The sequence below is a fragment of the Cynocephalus volans genome, chromosome 6 (genome assembly GCF_027409185.1).
Source record: "Cynocephalus volans isolate mCynVol1 chromosome 6, mCynVol1.pri, whole genome shotgun sequence".
NCBI lineage: Eukaryota > Metazoa > Chordata > Mammalia > Dermoptera > Cynocephalidae > Cynocephalus > Cynocephalus volans.
The window spans coordinates 22,301,124-22,316,793 of record NC_084465.1 but is presented as its reverse complement, the minus strand read 5'-3'; positions in this window follow the sequence as shown (position 1 = coordinate 22,316,793).

Sequence of the window (15,670 nt, the reverse complement as noted above, 5' to 3'; positions counted from 1 at the left end):
TAAAAGTTCAAAATAATCACTGGAAATTCCAGTTCCACTATAATCTAGCCTTGGGACCTTTGGCAAGTTATAGAGTTCTTGGATATAAAATGGAGACAATAAGAGTACCAACCTTGGTATTGTCACAAGGATTAAATGAGTTAATATATTGAAAAACACCCAGAACAATGTTTGTCACACAGTAAGCACTTATGTGAGTGTTTGTTAGTACTAACATGTAAACAGCAAAAACTTTTTGTATTTTATCATTAATTGGGATAGGACAACACCGTCCAGAGTAGGTAGAAATATTTCGCAAATGGGATGGTCTTCTCTGAAAATACTTTTAAAAAATTTGACAACCTTGATTAGATCAAAATTGAAGTTTGGCGAAGTGGTACTGAGATCAAGAGGTTCTTCAGTGGACATTTACAGGCAGCATTGCAGCTTGGGGACGTGAGTGGGGATACAGCAGTTCTGAGTTATTATGTATTTCCTTGTGATTCACATATAAGAGACTTGTAATAACACCTGGGACATAGTATATGCTCAATAAATGTTACCTTTACTTTTACTATTATTATTTTGTTATTGATAAAATCAAGATCATTTATATTCTGGGTTTCAGATTGGTTAGATAGTAAATGCTGTCAAGTTACTTGTCCAGATAATGGGCAGTTTGATTTTCTTTGTGGTGGGTTGAGACAAAGACTGGCTTCCACAAGCTGCCAGATCTACAGACTCTCAGTTTCCAAGGACAGAAATAGAAAAGCAAAGTGAAGAGAGACAAAGTGTCATCGCTGGAGAAAGTGACCAGTGAAACAACATCTTTGAAAAAGTCATTCTTGAAGGATAAACCCTTAACAAGCAATGGCCACACTTACCCAAGGTGGGAGTGTGGGGTTGGGTGGAAATCACATCAGAAATACAGTTATTCAAATGCATTGGCCAAAGGATATGAGGAAATGTTACACTTCTCACTGTGTAATGGAGATGAAAAAAAGACTGCTCAAAGCAACACGAATGCAATGAGAAGCCGGAAGGGACTGCACCTCAGCAGCTCCTCTGTTAGAGGGAGAAAACTGGGTACAGCCCCGATTCAGAGTTAGCTTCTGTTTTCTATTGTAAACACAGGGAAGTTTCACAAGAAAAATCAGTTGATTCAATCACTTCAAAAGGACACAAAGACATGGGCAACAAGACAAAAGTTATCTATACCTAGGTATAGCTTAAGAAATGGAAATAGTAACATCATTTAAATTAACAAGGTGACATTCCAAAGTACAATTTGTGGAAAGCTAAATTGATAAAACTTCAATCATTATCTAACCCAAAACATAACCTCTCCCCAAATGATTTAAGCAAAAGTTACATTCTTATGATAATTGTCTCTAAAGTTTCCATCAACAGCTCGCCCTTAGCAAACATTTTTTTTCACATTTTTCCTACAGCAATTCCTTCAACATGTTTTAACAACAATCACTAAGTTAAACAAAGTACATAATCCCATCCCTAAACAGTGATTAGAATTGATTAGATGGGCTTTTGCCATGCTATCTGTAGACCTTTGTCTCTTAATTGAGGGCTTTTGTCCCATACATGCATTACCTAAAAACCCTATTATAAAACTCAAATGAGAATCAAGATTTTTGACCCTCTAGAAGGAAATTCTTAGTGTGTATTGAAGGTCCCTGAAGGTTTCTATCCCATTTCCTGCCAGTCATTTCCACCCCTTTTCTCTCCTGTCCCTTTCCCAAATTCTTCTATGCAATGCAAATCTTATATACCAAGTTTCCACTCTTGAAATTTACCTTTCTATGGTTTATCTCCTTCAAAGTGTCAAGTAAATACTTCAGAATAAACTCATCAACTTACTTTTGAAATTCTGGGTATTATTGTTATATGTTTTAATTGGGACATTCTGGATATAGTGCCCAAAGGTTAATCTATTATTTCAGCTCTACTGAAAACATTACAAAGTACGAAGTTAGTGGAAAGAAACGTTTTCGTATCTCATTTTCTCATGTGAGTATACATTCACATGCTTTCCTTTTTTTTTTCTATATATAGGACTCCCCAAAGCATTTAAAATGTATATATATATACATTTTAAATATTTATAAATATATAAATATTTATATATATATATATATATATATATATATATATATATATATATCTGTGTGCAATATGTGATGCTTAAATCAGGATAATTAGTATATTCAACATTATACAATGTAATCATTTTCGTGGCCCTTTACTAATTCCTCCCTTGCTTTTTCCCTTTTCTTGAGGTAGAATGTGTTTCTGTTTAAATAGCTGATTATTTCCTTTGATTGGACACTCAAGAATATAGCACTTTATTGCTGGAATAGTTTAATAAATATATTGATTTGTATCATACATAATGCAAACATTGTGGTAACTTTTTACTGTAAAAGCTTATTTTGCTATGGAAAATCATCAGGGATGCAATGGGAAATTATTATTTTTCTAGTTGCTATTATTCATTTCTTAAAAGCAAAGAGAGACAAGACTTTTCAGATGTAATTCTGTCCTGAAAAAAATAGCCTCTTTTGGCACCTTCACTTTTCTAATAGCACTTCCTAATGAACTAAATTTTTTCATAAATTTTCCACTACAAATTATGTAACTATCCTATTGGAAATAAATATTTAAAATTCTATAGCAGACGATTGTGTTTTAATTTGTTTTAAGCCCTTTTTTGGTTACGTATTTCAGTATTGAAAATCGTTTTTATAGGGATTTACATTTTATATATGTACGAGTATGTGCATTTAATCATGGTAGGTATCTTATTTTTTTTAAAAACCTCAATGCATTTTTAAAGTATCATTTGAGTTGGAGGGAAAATAAATGATTCTGAAGTCATCTGGGCATCTGAGGACTTTTGTCTTAAAAATCAAAGCTTATTTCCAAGTCATTCAGCTGCTTTCAAAAACTTCAACTCTAGTGTTGATACTTTTTTTTTTTTTTTTGCATCTTTTTAACATTAAAAATAGTTCATATTGAAAAGTGGACAGGAGAGTAACTAAACTGCTATACAGGTAATCTTATTAATGTTGAAACATTGGTCATTAAAATAGGGACTTTTGTTTTCAAAATATTCACAATCTGACCCCGAAATAATAATTTTATTACTAGTTGTTGACCTGGCTATGTGCCTATAACACCAGATCATCAGTGTCTTTTATTTTCTCCTTTCCTTTATGCAGTGAAAGACCCTACTTATTTTGTGTGATGATATGATGTTAAATACACATATATATGCTTTATTCTTAGGTTTATGGCCCCTATTGCATGTGTTATTTAGCTGGGATTCTATGCTTATTCTTTTAAGATTTTTTATACAAATACTATTTTAATTCATTTTACTTCCAAGGGATATAAGTCTAAATAAAAGGCCTAATCACAGAAAGAGAAATACCACATGTTCTCACTTATTGGTGGGAGCTAAAAATTAAGATATAAATTCACACACACACACACACACACACACACACACACACACAAAACCGGGGGGGGGGGGGGGGAGAAGATATAACAACCACAATTATTTGAAGTTGATACCACAAGCAAACAGAAAGGACATTGTTGCGGGGGAGGGGGGGAGGGAGAAGGGAGGGAGGTCTTGGTGATGGGGAGCAATAATCAGCTACAATGTATATCGACAAAATAAAATTTAAAAAAAAAAAAAATATATATATATATATAAAATAAATAAATAAATAAATAAATAAAAGGCCTAAGCCATTTAGAATTAATTTGAGATGTAGTTCTAGTTGTTCGAGACACTTCATTTATATTTTCCTGCATTTGGTAATGATACTAACCCATAAAATAACTTTAAAATCTTCCATGCATCATTAAATTCATTTATGCTTTGCTGTAAGTGTTTAAATAAATTTAACCAGCCTATATACTGTAGTACTTGGTTCTTTTGTGGACTGTAAAGTAGTTTATATATTTTCTAAATGTTGCTTCAAGGTTGACTTTAATTTAGATACTTTGAATAAGATCACATTAGGATACTTTGTTGCAGGGTGTTATTACAAAACAACATTGATAATTATGTTTTTTTTTTTTTAATTGGGAAGTAAGATCTTTTGTCCATTGATGTATCAAGTTATTAGAAAATATGTTAGGAAGTGTATAAAACTCTTTACTGTAGTAGTTCAAGTAATTAAAGTGGTGGCATTACAATGTAATTTAATAGTAATCTAAACACATTATGTTTACCCAAAATGTTTTGTTGCTGAGAAACTATTAAGACACTAAATTTTTGGAATTATAGCTGCTTTGTATCACCAGATTGAACTTGACTTTACACAATAGTACAGATGGCTTATGTCTTAGAAAGTGAGCAAAAGGAAACCTGTCTCAAAAACTATATTTTGAATAAGCCTTTTATTTGTATAGGACCTTTTCTGTGGAAACTATTTCAATGAATAAAACTTCTACGTCTTTAATTTTTATCTTATTTAGATTTGTTCAAATTCATCTGGTCTTTTTCATAATTCTCTGTTCTTAGAGTCACATCAATAGGAAACGTGGTTTTTGAAAAAAAATAGCACAAGGTCGACAACCTCCCCCTCCCCCCTCCCCTTTTTTTCTCCAGCCACACTGAATTCTTTACTGTGGTGCAGTTATGCTAAGCATGCTCCTGGGTCCTTATACAAGCCACTTTCTCTGCCTGATATGGTTTCTCCTAGATATTTGAATGCTTCTCTTCTTCATGTCTTTAGATATCTGTTCAGATGTCACCACCATAGAGAAGGCTTCCTTTGACCACCATGTCATCACTGTGTCCCCTTATCTGGCGTTCTGTTTCTTCATTGCACTCATCATTTTCTGACATTATTTAATGTGTTATTTGTCTGTCTCCAACATTAGAGTGGAATCCCCGCAGGTCAAGAACTTTTTATTTACATCGAGAGCATATCCCCCAAATCCAGAGCACCATCCAGCACATGTAGATGCTCAATAAATATGGGTCAGATGAGTTTGTTTGGTTTTTTTTTTTTTAATCATAGACTTAACAGAATGTTTCTACATACAGTTGTCTTCGTTTATCACTTTGCAATAAACATAGTCACTTTACTGTTCCTTTTTAGGTTGCTCTGTTACCTGGAATCCCTTGGCTATATTCCTAGTCTGTTTGTTGCATCTGTTGAATCTCCCTCCCTCTCTCTCAAGACAGGATTGTCGAGCCTTAGAGTTTCCTATTATGACTACATACTTTTACTCATCTGCAACAACTTTTACCTTGCATCACTGGTTTGGGATTGCCACACAGTTTGGGGGGAGCTCAAGCTCAGATTCCACACCCGTACACAGCACAGAAATAGAGGTCTGCTTTCCCACAGGTGTTTGTATCCTCAGTCCTGGTGAGACTCTGTGCCCTAGCAAAGTCTCTTGGTCTGTGGGCTGAGATTTCCAGACACCTCCTTTCCAACTTCTCATCAAGGATCTCAGGTCTTGCATACCAACCGCACGGGCACTGTGGCCCCTCTCTCAGTCCAGGTGTTCAGACCTCCTCCCCTGATACCCTCTGACCTCTTGGCATCAATTCCCACTCCTCTGACTTAGAGTCTTCACTTCACATGTAGCACTGGGAAATTTTCTTTCTTGGTGTCAGCCTTACTCTGTATTAAAAACAAAACACATTTCTGTTAACATTAGTATATACTTTTTGTCTTTGGGTGGCAGTAGCTTTCCCATCTGCTCAGTCAGCCACATCGACTAGAGGTACATGTGGAAATTACTTATTTTGGCATTTTAAAAGCCATACTTACGAAAGTGTTGATGTTCCTATATATCCAAAGGTATTTACACCTGGCTCCTCTACAGATGAGCAGTCATAGAAATTTATATTTGTATATTCTAGGTCTCTGGACATTCTAGTATTTTAAAGGAAATATTAAAGGAAAATTTAAAGGAAATATTAGACATTATTTGTAAATAAATTTTGTCAAACAGTAGCCTCATCCTTCCTTCCATTCTACTTTAAAGTTTCTTCTCGGCATTGCTGTTTTATTTAACTTTTGGCCTTTTAGAAGAATTTTGTCAAATGGAAAGTAATTGTAAGGATAACTTTTCAATTAGGTAGCTAGAAACCATCAGAGTTTTGTTTGTTTGTTTGTTTGGCAGCTTGCCAGTAGGGGGTTCCAAACCCTTGACCTTGGTGTTAACCACCACAATGCTCTCCCGAGTGAGCTGACCAGCCAGCCCAGGAGCCACCGTTTTTGACATGTTTTCTTCACTTTAATCCCATTCAAAAGGCTGTTTTGATCAAGTACTAGGTATATTCACAGGATGTGTTAGCAGGTGTTATAGGCTGACTTCATAATAATAATTATTATTATTATTTTATTCTAAGACGTTTTTATTTTATTTTCAGGTTGAAATGCACAGACTGTAAGTGTACAGTTTGGGGGCAAATAAAAACATAAAACATTTCTATCACTTCAGAAAGTTCTTTTATCCTATTCTTTTCTCCTATTTTATTTTATGCCTTTTATTTTAAATTTTATTTTTTTCCTACCAGATGTGAAGACATCCCACCGGACATCTGAAGAGCCTCCTAGGAAGCTTACTACTTCGAACATTGGTGATTTCCTGGTTTCTACGGACAGAAACTACTTTGTTAAATTGTGGGCCAAACTTTCAGCCAAAAAAACACCAGCGGTAAGGGAGGGACAGATGGGGTGAAACAGCACTGGAGCCTTGTGCAGTGTCAGACAGAAAGGGGATTGAATATTTTGAGACTTATAACTTTCCCCAGAACTATTCTCACTGGTGTCAGCCACAGACAGTATTTTTCACCACTTTCTATGTCTCTAAGAATAGACAGTGGTTCTAAAAACAGAAAATTCAATGTAATAGTCAATGTAACATTTTTGTGAGTACCTTTCCCCCAGGCTCCCAGTGAAAATTCTGACACTCAACTCCTATTTAGCAAGAAGAGAAAAGCACTACAATGAAATTGCTGCAGTAAAATATGTATTTCAAGAGAAAACTTACTCTGTTGCTGAGATATAATTTTGAGTGTTCTTGAGCTGAGTCTGAAAAGTGAGGGCACTCAGAGTCCGTGTATTGTAATTTAGTACCATTTAAACCAGTCATATGACTTAGTCCCAACTTAGTTCTCCAGAACTTTGAGAAATCAGCATCCACAGGAGTACTGAGTGCAAACTGACTCTTCATTCAGATTCGCTTGTGCTCTTTTTCCATTTGTACTCATTGTTACGTGGTTCTCTGGGAATACAAAGAGACTTAAGTAATTGCAATTAATTTTTTTTAATTTTTAAATTTTGAAATAATTTTATCATTCCACAATGCAAACATTTTTTTGTGACCGGCAAGAACAGAGAACTTCTGTTTTGGTTGTCAGCTCCATGGCTGTGTTTCCTCAAGGTTAGCCTGTTCTAAGCAAATAATCCCATCATTTTCTGAAGTCAGAATCATAGGCAGTGGTCAAGAGAATGGGACTTGGTAATAGCTACTGCAGACAAAAAGTCTCAGGCCATGGCATATGTAGGCATAGCTATACACTCTACTCTGATCGAGTCACAATAATTGTTGGGTGTTGTCTGCTATTTCCTGCATGTTCTGCTGTCCTCTCTCTCCTGACCAACCTCTTCCAGTCACCCACAGGCTTCCCTCCTACTAACTCCAGCACACTCTCCTGCATGGTCCAGCCTCGACTCTGAACTTTCAGATCCATGAAAAGTGATTTCCTTCCGTTAATTGTGGCTCTGTGTCCACAATTCTCAGTAACTTCCCTCTGTCTCTTTAGTTCACATTGCTGAAGACAAGAGAATCTCATTGGTCCAGCTTGACTCTTCAAGCCATGCCCTGCAGGTCACACTAGACTGCTTGTGCAGTCGCCTGTGGTGGGGCACAGGGTAGGGCTATGTGGTACAGATTATGGCTTTGTAGAGGCAGCAGTGGGTAGGTACACTCTAAACATCTATAAAAAATATGGATCTGTGCCTTTGTGCACCTCTGCCTCTGCCTCTCAGTGCCTGGAGTATATGTGGAGATACAATAGGTAGTTTCATAGAAAAGCAAATCAAATCCCCCAAGAACTAACAGATTCACTTTTGAGAAATTAGTGCAAATCTAATACTAAATTGCTGTTGTCACAAGAAGGTACAGTGATGGACAAAGTAGAAATTCCCATCTTCAGTGTTTGGGGGGGGTTCCATTTCTCTGATGCACCACTTCCCACTTTGACAGACTGCATTCTTCATCTGCTCAAACCCACCTCAACACTCATTGTGCACATGAGGACTTTTCAGCACAATTCCTCTGATCTACTATTACACTATTGGCCATTGTGTGCAAATACGTGTGTCGAGGTGAGACTATAAAGTAATGAGTCTGGTTTTGTATGTCTTATGGAAACCAGTCTTACTTTTTAGTAGTCACTTATGGCACATGTGTCATAACTAGTTGGGAAAGTACATGTTTATGTGTCTATGCTCATTTCTATCTCCATCTAACTATTGGTTCCTTGACCCTAGAGGAAAAATGTTCCGACTTTAAGTACTGTGACAGCCTTGCCACCTACTGGTTATTTTACAAAAGTCATTTATCCGCAGTGAGATGCCATTTCCTCTTCTGTAGAGATAGTGATATCTACCTTAAGATGTCATTGTGTCAAGTGCACATCAAACTTCTTTGTAAATTATTGAGTACAAAACAGATGGAGCGGGGAAGGGTTCAGGCACTCAGCTGTGCTTCTTTATGTTCAAAAACAGCAGCTCTCCATTGGGGGATCCTCACCAATTCCTGTATCAACAAGAACCTTCAGATCCATGACACGTGATTTCCTTTCACTACTGGCAGACTTGGTAATTTGAACCAACCCTCCTCTTGAGGACAACTAGAAAACCTGGGGATGGGATGGGGGGTGGAGAAACTACTTGAAGTTATCAGAGAACAAACAGAAGCGTTAAAAATTATCTGGCCAGGAATTGAGGAAGTATGATCCTGAGAGGTGACACTGGTGCCAGAGGTCACACATTCCTGTAGACCTCTGGTAGCCTAGTTCTAGTCTCTCCTTTTGAAAGTTCAGTGTATTATTGTGATTGTTGCATCTTTCTTTTATTTCTTTGTTTATTTATTTTTTTTAGCTCCCACTGATGAGTGAGGACATGCAGTATTTCTCTTTTTGTGGCCCTTTACCAATCGTTTTTCTTAAATCGTTTTTTTGTGGCCCTTTACCAATCGTTTTTTGTGGCTGAGGGCTGAATTGACACTTTTGAGTTTTATGGAACTGAGACAACAGCATTTAAGTCTGAGTTCTACCAAGGAGGAAAACTTAATGAACCATGCTTTCTTTGGGCTGGTAACTGAAGGGCTGCAACCTCGGAGTAAGAGTGATCAAAAAGTAGACAGGACTTCATAGGAACTACCATTGATAAATACTCTCATCACTGAAATTATATTCAAAAGATCCTAGGTGTTCCCAGGTACCTGGAAGAAAAAAATTTCTATAAGCAATTTTGCAAATACAGTGTCTAGTGCACAGTAAAAAATAACCAGGCACACAAGCAGTTGGGAAAACATAAGCAAAAGATAACAGAATTAACATAATAGAAATAAACTTACAAGACCTCCAGATATTGGCAGTATCAAATATACATTTTGAAAAACCTCCAACTGTTGATGTTATTAAACCCAAACTTTAATATGAGTGTACTTTCAATATCCAAGATACAAGACAAAATTGAGAATTTCAGTGAAAAAGTGGAAACAATAAAAAAAAAAGTGATGAAAATTATAAAACCTTGGGGAAAAAACAGTCACTGAAATTAATGCTCAGACACAGCTGAAGAGAAAATTAATGTACTGGAAAATTGGTAAGAAAAATAAATCTTAGAAAGACAACAAGATGGAAAATACAGTGTAAGGTCAGAGACATAAAGAAAACAGTGAAAAGATCTAACATGTGTTATTGAATCCTTAAAGGAGAGAAGAGAAGAAATGGAACACAAGAAAAATTTGAAGAGATAATGGATGAAACTTTACAATTCTGACAAAAGTCTCAAGCTGCAGATTGAAGAAATCTTAAAAGCCCAACTTTTTAATTTATTTTTTATTGATACATAGTTGATTGTACATATCTGAGGGGTACAGAGTTGAAAATATCTGAGTGCAATATGTGATGCTCAAATCAGGGTAATTAGTATTCTCAACATTATATAATGTAATTGGTTTTTGTGGCCCTTTACCAATTCCTCCCTTATGTCCCCTCCACTGCTCTTTCCCATCTCTGGTAACCTAGTTCTTTACACTCCTTTTGAAAGTTCAGCGTATTATTGTGATTGTTGCATCTTTCTTTTATTTATTTGTTTATTTTTTGAGCTCCCACTTATGACTGAGGACATGCAGTATTTCTCTTTCTGTGCCTGTCTTATTTCACTTAACAGAATTTTATCTAAGTTCGTCCATGTTGCTGCAAATGGCAGTATTTCATTCCATTTTTTTAGCAGAATAGTATTCCATTGTGTAAATATACCACAGTTTCCTTATCCAGTGATCCAATGATAGACATTTATGTTGGTTCCAACTCTTGGTTATTGTATTGTAAATAGGGCTGTGATAAACATGGGAGTGCAGGTATCCCTTTGACACGATGATTTCCATTCCTTTGGGTATTACTCAGCAGTGGAATTCCTGGGTCATATGGCAGTTTTATTTCTAGTTGTTTGAGAAACCTCCATACTGTTTTGAGAAAGCCTCCATAATGGCTGCACTAATTTACAGTCCCACCAACAGTGTAGGAGGGTTCCCTTTCTCCACATCCTCACCAGCATTTGTTATTCTCCATCTTTTTGATAATAGCCAGTCTAACTGGGGTGAGATGATGTCTCAGGGTGGTTTTGATTTGCATTTCCCTGATGTGGAGTGATGTTGAGCATTTTTTTCATGTGTCTGTTGGCAATTTGTAAAAGCCCAAGTTTGACACACATTTGTTTGGAAATCATATTGTAGTAAAAATAAAGACAAAGGAAAACAATTTAAAGAGCAGTCAGAGGGGCAAAAGATTACTTTCAAAATAGTTACCATTAGGTTGACAGCCGACTGTCCACAAGAAATCATGGAAGCAAGAAGACAGAAGAGTATCTTTAAAGTGATACAAGAAAATTATTGCCAACCTCAAATTTTGTACTCAGTGGGAATATCCTTCAAAAATTAAGGTGAATTAAAGATATTTCCAGACAAGGGAATAGAGAATTTGTCAGGCAACACTAGAATATTTAATTTAGTCAGAATGAAAACGATCTAAGACAAAAAAGGCCAGAGATAGAGGAAAAAATGAAGAGCAGGAGGAAGAGTAAATATGTGAGTAAATCTAAAGGGATGTTGACATGTAAAACAATGACTTTCCTTAAATATATATCGAATTAAGATTATAAATTTAAAATATAAAAAATAAATGTACGACAATTATAGTAAGTCAAGAAAGGTGTAAATGGAGATACAGTTTTCTAGAATCCTTGCATCTGAAGTTCAGAAAGAGGATAATTGTAATAATTTATATTAGACTTTCAGACTTTGGTAAGTCAAGGACACCCTCTTTAATCTCTAGAATTACCCTTAAAGAAGATTTAAAAATGTGTAGTTTTTAATCTAATTGGGGGAATGCATGGAATAATAAATAAATAATTCAATATTGTATCAAGGTCCTAGCCAGTGCAATAAATCGTGAACAAGAAATAAATGATGTAAAGTTTGAAAATAGTTGATAAGTGCATTTGACAAGTTTATTTGATACAGTATCAGGATACAAAAAACTGGATTTCTGTATAATACCGACAATTTTAAATATATGTTCAATAGCAACCAAAAAGTCAAATAGTTAAGAATAAAAGAGGTGAAATTCCTCTACACAGAAAAGTGTAAAACATATTTAGGAAAACTGAAGACCTAAATAAGTGAAAGGATTCTTTATGTTTTTATGACTCCATATTGTACAAATGTCAGCTCTCTCCAAATAGATCTGTAGATTCAATGCAATCCAGTCAAAAATCCCAATTTTTTTTGGTGAAAATCAATAGGTTTATTTTAATATTTATATGGAAATTCTGGTATCACCACAACGATAGCCTAATAAGCTGAATAAGAGCCCAGAAACAGACATTCACACATGGAAAGTTGGTTTATGAAAAGGGTGACACCGCTGAGCAGTAGGAAAGCATCAATTGGATATCAATAGAGAAAAAGTTAAATTAACACTGGTTTCACACCATAAACAAAAATTAAATTAAGGAGGATTGACTGTATAAATGTGAAAGGTAAAACAATGATACTTCTAAAAGATAATGTAAGATAATTATCTAAAAGATAATGTTTTTATGACCTTGAGATAGGAAAGATTTCTTAAATGTAACATAAAAAGCACTAATTACAAAGGAAAAACTTGAAACATTGCAGTATATGAAAATTAAAAACTTCTGTTGATCAAAAAAAAAAAAACCAAAATCATTAAAGAGGAAAAAAAAGGCAAACCACAGACAGGGAGAAGATATTTGCAATAAGTATAACAGACAAAGTGTTTGTATCCAGAATATATAAAGACCTCCTACAAATTATTAAGAAAAAAACAGGTAACCCATGGGAAAATCTCTTCTCAAAAGTTAATATCCAGGTAGCCAATAATCATATGATGAGAGATATATAACATTATTTATCGGGAAAATGCAAATTATAAGCACAATGAGATACCACTACACATAAACTAAAAGTGCTGAAATTATAAAGACTGTTAATATGTGAGGCAGTGGAAATTCTTATAAGACAACTGAGGTTAAACTGGTACACTTTGGAAAATCACTGGGCATTATTTACCAAAGTTGAATATACACATACTGTAAGTCTCAGTTGTGGTATTCCTCAGTATATACCCCATAGAAATGAGAGTCCATGTGGAACAAAAGATATGTGCAAGAATGTTCATACTAGTGCAGTTGATAGTAGTCCTAAACTGCAAAGTGAAATGTTCATCAGCGGTACAGTGACTAAGGAAATTTCTGAATATTCATATAATGAGATATGTACAGTAATGTAAACATCTCAGCCTCTGTTCTTCGTGTGTGATTTGAACTCAGGCTCCTCATAGCTCTACATTATTTCACTTTCAGTATTTCCTTTGTCATAAAAAAGCTTCAGTTATATTCACAGGGGCATAGATTAGCATCTCAAAGATGTTCTCCAGCTCTTCACGAGGCCAATTTTCAATGTCCCCATTTTCTAGTCATTATATTACCCCCAGATTAGCACTCATGTACTGCAAGTTCCCAATCACTTGGCTGTCTAATGCATTGGACTTCTTGAGACGAGATACTCTGCCTTGTTCATAGATGGTTTCCCAGCATCTGACCTTCTGCCTGGCTTCTATAAATACTTGCTGAACGACTTAATGAATAAATAAAAGGAAAAGGAATGATGGATGAATGAGTGTGATGTATCGAAACCCTTTCTCCAAACTTTTCCTTTGATGACTCCTACCACTGTTGTTTCCAGCTGGTGGGTGGGCAGGGAGTTGAGTCTATAACCATTTTACTGTATCTCTATTCTTCCTAAAATTAGCACCGTACTCCTTCTTATGATAAATTTGTTCTTATAGAAATAGATTTCTCATCTGAGACATTTAATTAAATCTTGATTTTCCTCCTGTCTCCTTGGTTGTTTCTTCTCAGTCTCCTTTCCTTTCTTTTCTCTTCAACTTTTTAACACTGGAGCTCAGGGCTCAGTTCTTAGTCCTTCTCTTTCTTTCCTTTCCCTTCCCTTCTCTCCCTTTCCCTTCTCTTTCCTTCTTTTCCTTGTCTTTACTCACTTCCTCCAAAACTGAAATCCTGATCTTTGCCTTCAACCTGCATTCTCCACCTTATTTGAGATAAACTTCATATTTTCAGTTATCAGGGCAAAAACTTAGTGCTCCTTTCTCTCCCACCCCAATATCCAATCTATTAGGAAATTTCATTGGCCCTACCTTCAAATTATAGCTGGAATCTGGCTACTTCTTTCCACCTGCACAGCTCCTACCCTGGTCTGCCCTGCCATCGTCTGTCATCTGGATCCCTGCAGTAACCTCCTAACTGGTCTCCCTGCAACTACCCTTGCCCCTATAGGCTATTCACAAACACAGAAGATGGAACAGTCGGTGTCCCTTCCGCTTGGATACCTGCAATTGCTTCCCATGTCACTCAGTGTCCTTCTGTTTCCGGCAAAGCCCTGCAGGATCTGGTCCCCTTGGTGTCTCTGATCTCATTCCTGTTGCACCTCTCCCTACCTCAGCTCCACTGATGCCAGTGGACTTACTGTGCCTCTAACGCACCAGCGCTCCAGCCTTAGGACCATTGCACTAGCAGTCTCTTTACTTTCTTTCTCTCTCTCTTTTTATTTTTTTGGCAGCTGCCATGTGGAGATCTGAACCCTTGACCTTGGTGTTATAACACTGCACACCAACCAGTTGAGCCAACCAGCTTCCTCTAACAGTTTACTCTTTCTGGAACACTCTTCCCCCAGATAGTCACAGGGTTAACTCCCTGACTTCTTCAAATCTTGCCTGATTTCGTCACCTCAATGCTGTCTGCCCTGACACCCTAATTAGTAACACAACCTGCATCTCCTATTCTGTACCCTGCCTTTGTCCTCCCTACGCTATTTTCCCTGCTCTACTTTTTTTTTTTTTTAAAACTCATATCACCCTCTAACATATTAGATTATTTACTTATTTATTATATTTTTTGTTGGTCTCCCCCTGTTAGAGTACAAACTCTCCAAAGGCAGGAATCTTTGTTATCCCATGATACCTAGTACAATGCAAGGCACAAGGTAGGTGTTCAGTTAATACTTGAATGACTGAAGGAATAGAAGGCATTAGAGTTTAGAGCACTGTCACTTGGGGAAGTCACATATCTTCTCTGAGTTTTAGTTTTCTTATCTGTAGAGATAATAATAGTGATCAAGTCCTAGGCTGCTAAAAAGATTACAGGAGTAGGGCTGGCCCTATGGCTCACTTGGGAGAGTGCGGCGCTGGTAGTGCCGAGGCCGTGGGTTCGGATCCTATATAGGGATGGCCAGTGCGCTCACTGGCTGAGCGTGGTGCTGACCACACCGTGCCGAGGGTTGCGATCCCCTTACTGGTAAGAAAAAAAAAAAAAAAGATTAAAGGAGTTAATTGATGTAAATTTCCTGGCATATAAGAAGTGCTCAGTAAGTGTTTTTATTATATTTTTATCCACTAATACAAGGCAATGCTAGAGCAAATGTTATGAGCATAGTAAGATATTGCATATTTTCAATACTAAGAAGATATTAATAGATAAGAAGCACAGTGACATTCTCATTTTTCCTTAAGTTCCAATCTTCTGCCCCATGTATTATTCAAGTTCTATGTTATCATGATACAATTTATTCTCTTAACCTTTTAAAATATCATAAAATAAAAATGACATAAAACAAATGTATAGTTCATTATAAGGCAAACACCCTTGTAACCCACTCCCTGGTTGAGACATGGAACTTTGCCAGTCACTCCAGAAGCCCCTCTGTGTGGCACACCCTCTTCTCTCTCCCTCTGAAGGTAACCACCATCCTGAATTTTATAATAACCAGTTCCTTATATTTCTTACTCCTTTTTGGTTTTATAGTG